This window comes from Capsicum annuum, chromosome 3, assembly GCF_002878395.1.
Source record: "Capsicum annuum cultivar UCD-10X-F1 chromosome 3, UCD10Xv1.1, whole genome shotgun sequence".
NCBI classification, from domain to species: domain Eukaryota; kingdom Viridiplantae; phylum Streptophyta; class Magnoliopsida; order Solanales; family Solanaceae; genus Capsicum; species Capsicum annuum.
The window spans coordinates 174442904-174455244 of NC_061113.1; the positions used below are offsets into that span (position 1 = coordinate 174442904).

Genomic DNA, 12341 nt, shown 5'->3' on the forward strand with positions numbered 1-12341 from the left:
TTGAGGATCATTCATGTGATTAATGGGGTGAGAATGATATAAATGAGCATTTATGTGTCCAAGTATGTGTTTAAAATGTTTAATGGTGGATTCACATTAGTTTTGATTCAATTTAAGCATTTAGAGTTCAATTGAGAAAACTAGTAAAACTAGCTTGAGCTAGGTGTTTTTATAGTCTATTATGTTGGGAGATAATGTGTTTTGATAAGTTACTAAGGTTTTTATTATGTATTTTTATGTGAAAAAACTTAGTTATAATGTTCAAGGGTAAATTGGATTAAGAAAAGAGTCAAAACAATAAGTTAAAGCTCAATGTGAATTTAGTCTATGCTTAGCTCATGTTTCTAGTTCATCATTCAGGATGTTGTGTTGTTTTGAGCTCTAAATTATTGTTTTTTAAGTCTATTGGTTGCTTTTTGAATGGACTATGATGATATGTGAAGGATCTACAAGCTTCAAATCAAGTGAAAACAATTCAAAAAGGCTTGGAATAGATCACAGAAGCACAAAATACAGCTTGATGCTAATTTGGATACCTCAAAAGTATTGGGAGAGTGTTAGCGCATAAGAAGGAGTATTGGTACGTGCGATACATCAATGGATTTAGTAGGAACCCAAAAAAGTGTACTAATGTGAAGTCGATGCGTCGCATCAATGTGTTCAACGTTATAATCGACGCGGCGCGTCACTGGGTTCGCAGACAACCAAAAACTATTTCCTTATTCGACAAGGCATGGACTATTTCTTCCACTATAAATAGGACATTATTCACATTTTTTACTAACTTTTGGACATCTTTGGAAGATATTGGAGGCTACACAACTTATTTTTAGGATTTTTATTATTCTTTTATTCTAGTTTCTTTCATGGTTTGTATCATCAATCCAAGGGATTGGATGATGAAGATTTTCATTAAAGGCTAAAACTCCTTTTTCGGGGTTAAGGTCACGTTGATGACTACTTATTTTGAATTAAGATTGTTGATTTGATTATCATTGTTGGTTGTTTGTTTATTAATGTTTTAACTATTTTAAGTATTAACTACCCTTAAAACACATCAATGGATTCACATGAGTTTTGATTTAATTTGAGCATTTAGAGTTCAATCGAGAAAACTAGTATAGCTAACTTGAGCTAGGTGTTTTTCTAGTATATTGTGTTGGGTTCTAATGTGTTTTAATGAGTCACTAAGGTTTTTATTATGTATTTATATGTGAAACAACTTAGTTATAATATTCAAGGGTCAATTGGATCAAGAAAAGAGTCAAAACAAAAAGCTAAAGCTCAATGTGAATTTAGCCTATTCTTAGCTCGTGTTTCTAGTTCATCATTGAGTATGTTATGTTATTTTGAGATCTAAATTGTTGTGTTAAATGCTATAGGATGCTTGTTGAATGGACTATGATGATATATGAAGGATTTACTAACTTCAAATCAAGTGGAAACAACTCAAAAAGGCTTGGAATGGTTCACGGAAGCACAAAACGCAGCTTGACGCTAATTTGGATACCTCAAAAGTATTGGGAGAGTATGGGTGCGTGAGATTAAGTATTGGCACGTGCGACATATCAATGAATTCAGAAGGAATAAAAAATAGTGAACCAATGCGAAGTCAACGTGTCGCATCAATGTCTTTAATGCTATAATCGAGGTGGTGCTTCACTGGGTTCGCAGACGACCAAAAACTATTTCCTTGTTCAACAAGGCATGGGCTATTTCTTTCACTATAAATAGGACATTATACAGATTCTTTTACTAACTTTTGGACTTACTTGGAAGATATTGGAGGCTACACAACTCCTTTTTAGGGTTTTTATTATTCTTTTATTTTAGTTTCTTTTATGGTTTGTATCCTCAATCCAAGGGATTGGATGATGAATGGGGAAATTCTCAATTTTTGGCTTAATTTAAAAACTTTTAGATTAGAAATAAGTGAGATATTCTTGTTAGTGCTATTTTTTTATTACATAATGCAAGTGGGTTTGTTGGTAAAAGCATGTTAATTGAGTGAGTTGCTATTTTTTAGACTCCTAGGCTCAAGTTTATGATTTTTTTTATATTGGCTTAATTTTAAATTTATGCTATTGTTAGTTGGGAGTCTATGATGATCCGGTTGATTTGAGCATATGCCATGTGTGTTTAAGGTTTTTTTTGTATATTCCTTGTTGCAGTGATATCTAGAACTTGCCCGGTGTGTGTGTGAAGCGAAATAAAGAATGTGGGTTTAGGAGATGATATAGGCATTTCTTTGATAGCCTTATTTTTTACCTTCCTTTTACCGGCCCTTTGCATTATCCAAGTTAACCCCCATTGATCCTTTAGCTTTTTCTTTGGTAACCTCATATGTAGCCTAATCCCTTCTTTGATTGACCTTAATTTGATCCAAGAAGCTCCTAAGTGCTTAAATAAAAAAAAGAATTTGAATTAGTAAGGAGTTTGAGAAAATTAAAGAAGAAAAAAGGTGAAATTGATACCCCAAGGTAATTGTTATTGGTGTTGATAATTGATGTGTGGTGGATTGATGTGATATAATTGATGCTAGAAATATTTCCATGGTTGAGAAAAAAAGAAAAAAAATTAATTCTTGTGGTAATAAACTATATGCCCACCAGGTGTTTGTGAAAATGCTTAAAAGAGATGGGTCAAAAACAAAAGATATGGGTGAATGCAAAAGTGTAATTTGGTTGTTAGAGATTTATTTTAAATGTATGATTTAGTGTATTAAAGCGCTTAGAGAGGTTAGTCACTATTCTTGGCCAAAATAGTTTCTACCCGTCCCTTAGCCTACATTACAACTCGAAAAAGTCCCACTTGTTCCTATACTTTACATTCACCTATTAGTGAAACATTACACTAAGGAAAAGTCTATGGTTCATTATGTTTAATTTGTAAATTCTTTGTGAGAGTGAGCGTAGCTTGATTTGTATACTCATTATGGCAATTGCTTTATTGTGAGTGTTTATGGGTAACTTTATTATTGTGAGGGAACATGTTTGATGACTGTGGGTGATTTGTATGATGTCTTATATTGAGCAATATGCATGAGTTTGCCATGTATTGAGTAAATTCTTGAGGCTAGGATGTTTTGGAGTAGGATTCTTGAGCTTTCAATTGTGTATAACATGCTTAGTGTTGTAAACTTGCATTCAATGTAGTCATTGTAGTGCTAGCTTGAATTTCTTGCATGTAGTAGAAATGTGGAGTCTTTCCATCTCATGATGCTTTTAGTTAAGATTTGTTCGAAGACGAACAAGTCTTTAAGTGTGGGGTGGTGATGTTGGGTGTATTTATGCATTCTAGAGCAACTATTCTAGCCTATTTAGCCTTAATTTGAGGATGATTCATGTGATTAATGGGGTGAGAATAATATAAATGAGCATTTATGTGTCCAAGTATGGGTTTACAATTTTTAATGGTGGATTCACATGAGTTTTGATTCAATTTGAGCATTTAGAGTTCAATCGAGAAAACTAGTATAACTAGCTTGAGCTAGCTGTTTTTCTAGTATATTGTGTTGGGTTAGAATGTGTGAATTACTAAGGTTGTTATTATGTATTTATATGTGAAACAACTTATTTATAATGCTCAAGGGTCAATTGGATCAAGAAAAGAGTCAAAGCAATAAGTTAAAGCTCAATGTGAATTTAGCCTATGCTTAGCTCGTGTTTCTAGTTCATCGTTGAGAATGGTGTGTTGTTTTAAGATCTAAATTGTTGTGTTTAATGCTACCTGATGCTTTTTGAATGGACTATGATGATATATTAAGGATTTACAAGCTTCAAATCAGGTGAAAACAACTCAAAATGGCTTGGAATGGATCATGGAAACACAAAACGCAGCTTGATGCTAATTTGGATACCTCAAAAATATTGGGAGAGTGTGGGAACGTGAGAAGGAGTATTGGCTCATGCGACACATTAATGGATTTATAAGGCACCTAAAACAGTGAACCAATGTGAAGTTAACACGTCGCATCAATGTGTTCAACGCTATAATCGACGTAGCGCGTCACTAGGTTCGAAGATGACCAGAAACTGTTTTCTTGTTCAACAAGGCATAGGCTATTTCTTCCACTATAAATAGGACATTATTCACGTTTTTTTACTAACTTTTGGACATCCTTGGAAGATAATAGAGGCTACACAACTTCTTTTTAGAGTTTTTATTAGTCTTTTATTTTAGTTTCTTTCATGGTTTGAATCATCAATCCAAGGGATTGGATGATGAATATTTCCATTGAAGGCTAAAACTTTTTTCCGGGGTTAAGGTCACATTCATGACTATTTTTTTTTTTGAATTAAGTTTGTTGATTTGCTTATTATTATTGGTTGTTTGTTTATTCTTGTTTTAGCTAGTTTAAGGATTAGCTACCCTTAAAATACATAAATTATCAACCTTGTGATCTCAGGAAAGGGAATAGGGAGATAGAACATGGGAATAAGCAAAGTATGGTTATTGTTTCTGTATAATATAAGGAACTTGAATCAGTATCTAGAACAGGGATGTACTTAGATGCCTTACTTGATTCACACGTAGGATGATAGATTTAAAGAACTTAAGTGGACTATTACATCCCTACTCAACGATGTAGTTGTAAGGTTCAACTTAGGTAAAGGATTAGAGGTTGGGAAACCATGATCATGCAATTAACCCTACGAATCAATAACCACGATAAGCAATTTAATGAATAAAGTTCAATAACTTAATATGATTGTTCATATTCCTTAACCCTGGATCTCTATCCTTTGATTGTCCAAAGTTATTTACTTTTCCATATTAGTTTAGTTTCTTTTTAGTTTATTTTCAATTCTAAAACTTTATTTTCTACTCTTCTCAAATGGTTAAACTAGAATTCAATAGACGATGAACGTAAGTCCCTGTGAGATTGATTCTTGGGTCTTGAAGCCACTTTACTACTTGATAGACCACGTAAACTTGCGTGTGCGCTGTCAAGTTTTTTGCGCCATTGCCGGGGACTTGTTATTAAGCAACTATCTTATTTTTAGATTTTCTATATTGAGTTGTAAATAGTTTTTGCTTAGTTTCTTTTTATTTTCTTTATTTCTATTTTTCTCACTCTTCTTGAGATGTCAGTCTCGGATAGATGGTTTTCGAGTAATGGAAATTCTTGTTGTTTTTATGGAGGACACCACCTTGTGGCTTATTCTCCAAATTTTTATGAAAGTGCGTGGATGGAACCTTTATAATATGATGTGGATAATTCAAGTCTGAGTACTCAAAAACTGATATTGTGGAAATTATTAAGAAGACACCACTGCCACCATGTCTATAGTGGCTAAGTAAAGAAATATATAGGGATGATATTAGCCAATGTGTAGAGCAAACACAAGAATCGCAGGCACTCGATTGTCATTTGATCTTGAGATTGAAATTGAGAAGGTGAATAAAAGTGAGTATGTAGTAGATTGTGTAAATTATGAAGTAGGATTTGTCGGGCCTCATTCGAAACACTTTTCTACATTATGTTTAGATGATATCTTGTCTGTGGAATCTTTTAAAATAGTGGAATAGTGTGAAGATGAGGAACAACAATCCTATATTCTTGATTTTACACCGGACAATCAACATAAAAACATACCTCACATCAAGGTCAAGTGGTTTACATGCATATTCTATTACTCGGTTCATTAATCTTTATACCACCACCCTATGAGCGAGGCAAAAAGATGGATGTGGTGTTGGGGGTGAAATTTATATCCTCAAGGTAGAGGAAAAAATTGATATGGATCGTACCATGACACTAAATTAGGAACTTCTTGGGAGTGAACCCAAGCTAAGGTATATTTTCTTTTTAATTTTTAGTTTTTATTTCACGTAGTTTTTGTTTTTGGTTGAGTCACAGGTTAATGGAAAGTCTGAGTACCATAATATTGAGCTTGAAGCATGACAAAGATTAAGTGTGGGGTACCATAGATCCCATTTATGTCTAGGCCTAGAGGACGCAGGTAGTATTTCTATCTCTTACCTTTAAATTTACTTTGAGGATAAAGTAGATTTTTAAGTGTGGGGTGGGGAAATTCTCAATTTTTGGCTTAATTTAAAATTTTTTAGGTTAGGAATAAGTGAGATATTCTTGTTGGTTCTATTTTTTATTACATGATGCAAGTGGGTTTATTGGTAAAAACATGTTAATTGAGTGAAGTGCTATTTTTAAGACTCCTACACTCAAGTTTATTTTTTTTCATATTGGCTTAATTTTAAATTCATGCTATTGTTGGTTTGGAGTCTATGGTTTGGAGTCTATGATGATCCTATTGAGTTGAGCATGTGACATGTGTGTGTAAAGTTTTTTTTTGTATATTCCTTGTTGCATGTGATGTCTAGAACTTGCCCGGTGTGTGTGTAAAGCAAAATAAAGAATGTGGGTTTAGGAGATGATATAGGCATTTCTTTGATAACCTTATTTTTTACCTACCCTTGTGCATTATCCTAATTAACCCCCATTGATCCTTTAGCTTTTTCTTTGGTAACCTCATATGTAGCCTAATCCCTTCTTTGATAGACCATAATTTGATCCAAAAGCTCCTAAGTGCTTAAATGAAAAAAAAAAAGAATTTTGAATTAGTAAGGAGTTTGAGAAAATTGAAGAAGAAAAAAGGTGAAATTGATGCCCCAAGGTAATTGTTATTGGTGTTGATAATTTATGTGTGGTGAATTGATGTGATGTAATTGATGCTAGAAATATTTCCAAGGTTGAGAAAAAAAGAAAAAAAAATTCTTATGGTAATAAACTATATGCCCACCAAGTGTTTGTGAAAATGCTTAAAAGAGATGGAGCAAAAACAAAAGATATGGGTGAATAAAACAATATAATTTGGTTGTTAGAGATTTATTTTAAATGTATGATGTAGTGTATTTCTCTTAGAGAGGTTAGTCACTATTCTTGGCCAAAATAGTTCCTACCCATCCCTAAGCCTCCATTACAACCCGAAAAAGTCCTACTTGATCCTAAACTTTACATTCGACAATTAGTGGAGCATTACACTAAGGGAAAGCCTATGGTTCATTATGTGTAATTTGTGAATTCTTTGTGAGAGTGAGCGTAGCTTGATTTGTATACCCATAATGACAATTGCTTTATTGTGAGTGTTTATGGGTAACTCTCTTATTGTGAGGGCACATGTTTGATGAATGTGGGTGATTTGTATGATGTCTTATATTGAGCAATATGCATGAGTTTGCCATGTATTGAGTAAATTCTTGAGGCTAGGATATTTTGGAGTAGGATTCTTAAGCTTTCAATTGTGTATAACATGCTTAGTGTTGTAAACTTGCATTCAATATATTCATTGTAGTGCTAGCTTGAATTTCTTGCATGTAGTAGAAGTGTGGAGTCTTTCCAGCTCATGATGCTTTTAGTTAAGATTTGTTCGAGGACGAACAAGACTTTAAGTGTGGGGTGGTGATGTTGGGTGTATTTATGCATTCTAGCGCAACTATTCTAGCCTATTTAGCCTTATTTTGAGGATGATTCATGTGATTATTGGGGTGATAATAATATAAATGAGAATTTATGTATCCAAGTATGGGTTTATAATGTTTAATGGTGGATTCACATGAGTTTTGATTCAATTTGAGCATTTAGAGCTCAATCGAGAAAACTAGTATAACTAACTTGAGCTAGCTGTTTTTCTAGTCTATTGTGTTGGGTTATAATGTGTTTTAATGAGTTACTAAGGTTGTTATTATGTATTTATGTGTGTAAAAAACTTAGTTATAATGTTCAAGGGTCAATTGGATCAAGAAAAGAGACAAAACAATAAGTTAAAGCTCACTGTGAATTTAGCCTATGCTTCGCTGGTGTTTCTAGTTCATCGTTGAGGATGTTCTGTTGTTTTCATCTCTAAATTATTGTGTTTAATGCTATATGATGCTTTTTGAGTGGACTATGATGATATATGAATGATTTACAAGCTTGTTGATTTAAGGTCACGTTCATGACTACTTGTATTTTTAATTAAGTTTGTTGATTTGCTTATCATTATTGGTTGTTTGTTTATTCTTGTTTTAACTATTTTAAGGACTAGATACCCTTAAAATACATCAATTATCAACCTTATGATCTTGGGAAATGGAATAGGTAGATAGAGCATGGGAGTAAGCAAAGTATGGTTCTTGTTTCTTTATAAAATAAGGAATTTGAATTAGTATCTAGAACAGGGATGTACTTAGATGCCTTACTTGATTCACATGTAGGATGATAGATTTAAAGAACTTAAGTGGACTATTACATCCCCGCTCAACGATGTAGTTGTAAGGTTTAACTTAGGTAAAGGTTAGAGGTTGGGAAACCATGCTCATGCAATTAAACCTACGAATCAACAACCACGATAAGCAATTTAATGGATGAAGTTCAATAACTTAGTATGATTGTTCGTATGCCTTAACCCTGGATCTCTATCCTTTGACTGTCCAAAGTCATTTACATTTCCATATTAGTTTAGTTTCTTTTTAGTTTATTTTTAATTCTAAAACTCTATTTTCTACTCTCCTCAATTAGTTAAACTAAAATTGGATAGGTGGCTAGCGTAAGTCCCTGTGAGATCGATACTTGGGCTTCCTTGAAGCCACTTTATTACTTGATAGACCATGTACAGTTGTGTGTGTGCTTTGGCGATGTCAGCCACCCAAGAGACTTCCTTTCCAGGGCAAAGTCTTTTTGCCAACCAACGTCCTGGCTCACACCCTTTTTCTTCAATATCATCCATATTTGCATTTGGGAGCCCGTAGATATCGTTGATTTGCTCCACCCCAAAGTCCAACTCTTTCCCTCAAATCCTGATAATCATGTTGGATGGGTCTGAAAAAGATACTACGCTAAGGTTAGCATAAAATTCATGGACCCATTACTCATTAGACTTATAAGGATTTGGGGTGAAACACTGCCACCCCATGGCCACAAGCCTATCATAAAATGCCGAAATCTTTTTCGACACTTTCTTCAAGCAAATTCATCTCTCTGGGAGAAGCTTTTTCCTTGAAAGATAACCATAGTAGATTTTATGGCCTTTGGGTGCCATGAACTGGACTTGGTCATAGTCCTACATGATATGATCCTAAAAAATTAAAGACAACACAACAAAATCAATCATCGATCTTTAAATGCACAATGTATGCTATGTTGTCCAATAAAGCTCATGGGGTAGGTAGTTGGTGGTGTTTGGACAAAAACATTTGTAATGCAAAATTTTTGGCCCACGCAGAAAATTAGCCACAGTTATTACGGTAACGATCCATAGATCTGCAATTGCATTGCCGCAATCGTGGTCCTGATGGCCGCAATTTTGGTATCTGAGGCCGAATTCAAACCAATTTACCAATGTCCAAAAATTCAAATTTTAAGCCCAAAGCATGTTGTATAATAGGAATCTACTCTAAAACCACTGAACAAGACTACTAGGTACTTGATTATACCCTTAGAATGTAAAAACCATTAGCGAATACTCATTAGGTACTTGATTATACCCTTAGAATGTAAAAACCATTAGCGAATACTCATTTGGACAATTTAGCAAGCACTTGGTGTGCACTCTTCATTTTTCTCAATTTCACGTATTATCTGGGTACTCAAGACTTCCCCACTTATGTGCACACCATATTCTAGCAGCTAAACACCACAAAAGTACAATTGACTAAGTATTTAAGCATAAAAATCATAATTTCAGGCCTTCTCTATAATATACATTTTATAGACCATTCACCACATTTAAAGCATAAATTTGAGGCACCTACCGGATAAATAATATAAGAAAGATGCAAGGCTGCTGTTAGAATGCTCAAAATTTGGCCAGAAATGAGACTAATTAGAGACAATAGTTGAGAAGAGAGTGTTGTGGGGAAATGGGGAGTCGGATGGTCTTATAACTGATGTGACTGCGATTGCAGTCAGAGTTTCACGATCGTGAACATGCGGGTCAGTGCTATCACGGCCAAGGTCCCATGATCACATTAACTGGGGGCATTTCTGCACCCCTATTTTCCCCTGTTCACCTTAATCACATTTGGACAGATTTTCCCCTGTTCAGTTCACCATGCAAAAATTTTCATACTTTTCCCTTTTTAAGCTTATCCAACAGACTCTATAGAGCCATAAATGCACAAGTTAATCAATTGACCAAACTAAAATATACACTACAAAAATAAAAATAAAGGATACGAGCCACTTTTGTGGCATTTTTTGGTTGCCTCCCACATAGAGCCTTAGTTTACGTCGTGGTACGACGCTTTCTTCTTTATCAAGTTGGGTCCTCAAGGGCCCCCTCATTCACCTCCTTGACTTCAACATCAATCATTGATATCACTTGAAGTTTCATGGGTTGTTTTGTTATCTTGCACACCCGAAAGGAGACCTCATCCTCATGAACTCTAAACCTCATCTCACCCAAATCTAAGTCAACAATGGCTCTTCTGGTGGCTAGATAAGGTCAACCAATAATTATGGGCACCTTTTGGTCCATTTCGCAATCTAAAACCATAAAGTCTACTGAAAGTATGAATTTGTCCACTTTGACTAGAACATCAAACAAAATTTTGACTGGCTCTTGATAGACCAATCCACCATTAAAAGTCTCAAATATGTTGGAGTCGGGGTGTCCAATCCAAGCTTTTTATAAATGACAAAAGGCATGAGGTTTATCCTCACACTGAGGTCGCATAGAGCTTTCGCAAACATATGCATTCTGATGGTACAAGGGATGGTAAAAGCTCTGGGGTCTTCCTTCTTTTCCGTAATTTTGCTACTCATTATAGAACTACGACCATGGGTGACTTCAAGTGTGTCACCTTCGATGATTTTCTTCTTTGACATCAACTTTTTCATGATCTTAGTATATTTCGGGATCTATTGAATCACTTTAAGCAATGAGATATTGATCGAGAGATTTCTAAGCATGGACATGAATTTATCAAGTTTGTCACCCTCCTTTTTTATTTGAAGCTTTGAGGAAATAGGGGAGGAACTTAAATTGTAGGAATTAATCACTATGTGGTTTCTCATATTCAACCACCTCTTCATCAACTTTCACCATTTCCTTTTCATCATTTTCTTTTTTTTGAGATTTTGGGGGTCCTTCTTTTGACTTAACCTTAGGCAGCTTTAACTCAAATCTTCTTTCAAGTGATCACCAAGGGTCTTCCCACTCTAGTGACTATTTCCAAAACTTGAGCATCATTCTTTGGGTTTACAATAGTGTCACTAGGAAGACCACCCTTTGGCCTAACATTTATTTGAGTAGACATTTGCCTGATTTAGGTCTCTGATTATTTAATGGAGGTGGAGTAGGACACCACAGTTTGATTTAGTTGCAAAAAATCTTCTTTTATCTCATGAACCATCTTGTCCATACCCTCCACACTTATCAAAATACTCGCAAAACATCTTCAATTTTGTATTTATCGGGGTCATGGGGCTTGGCTCTTTGTTCTTTGCCCGATCATGCAAGGGATTATAGTCACGCTATCTATCTATCTAATCCCAATCATGATTATGATCCATCCAACTTTGATTCCTATCTTGCCTATGATAGGCGGGACAGGAAATCCCCGAATAATTTCCAAGTACCGAATCTCCTCATCAAGCTTTTTAGATTCCTCCTCATCCTCATAAGCTTTTGATGCAAGGACATTTACCTCTTTTGTGGCTGTACCGATCACATGTTTGGTCAAAATATCTAATTGAGTCATCATATTTGTCATATTATCCTCTCTTTCTTTATCTCATTTCCTTTGTTCTGTGTCAACAAAGGATGTAGTGGGAAAACTTTTAGGCACCTCAGCATCTCGGGTATGCCACCCCTAATTTTTCTTGGTCACTTCCTCGAGAAAATTCATAGCCACATGATAATGCAACTTCATAAGAAAGCCTCCTGCCGCATTGTCCACCATGGTTTTATTGAGTGCATCAAGGGCTCGGTAAAAGATTTGGAGAAGCATCTTCCTGGGACCTCGTGGTTTGGACATTACATTAGTTTTCTGTTGAATCTTTCCCATACTTCATACAAAGGTTCTCCATTCAATTGCCTAAATTTAATGATCTCATCCCTCAGTTAGAGCATTTTGGTAGGTGAGAAATACCGGTCACGGTAGGCCACAGTGAGTTCATCCCAAGAAGTAATTGAACTGGCAAGAAGAGAACGGAGCCACAATACCGCCTCGCTCATTAGAGTGAACAGGAAAAGGCATAGATGGATAGACTCTTGGGTTATGTGTGCAATGTAAAATAGTGTACACATCTCTATAAAATTCTTCAAATGAAGGTTTTGGTCTTGATAAGCTTGCCTCCTAAAAAGTCCCTTCATTTGTAACATGTGCAATATGATGCT

The 12341-nt window shown here is 35.0% G+C and overlaps 1 non-coding gene across 1 annotated transcript; it reads left to right on the top strand.

Moving 5' to 3' along the window:
* The first annotated feature begins 11961 nt into the window (after window positions 1-11961).
* LOC124897403 lies at window positions 11962-12067 on the top strand. Its single transcript, XR_007054124.1, has one exon. It is a non-coding gene; the product is annotated as a small nucleolar RNA R71 (small nucleolar RNA).
* The last annotated feature ends 274 nt before the right edge of the window (window positions 12068-12341 follow it).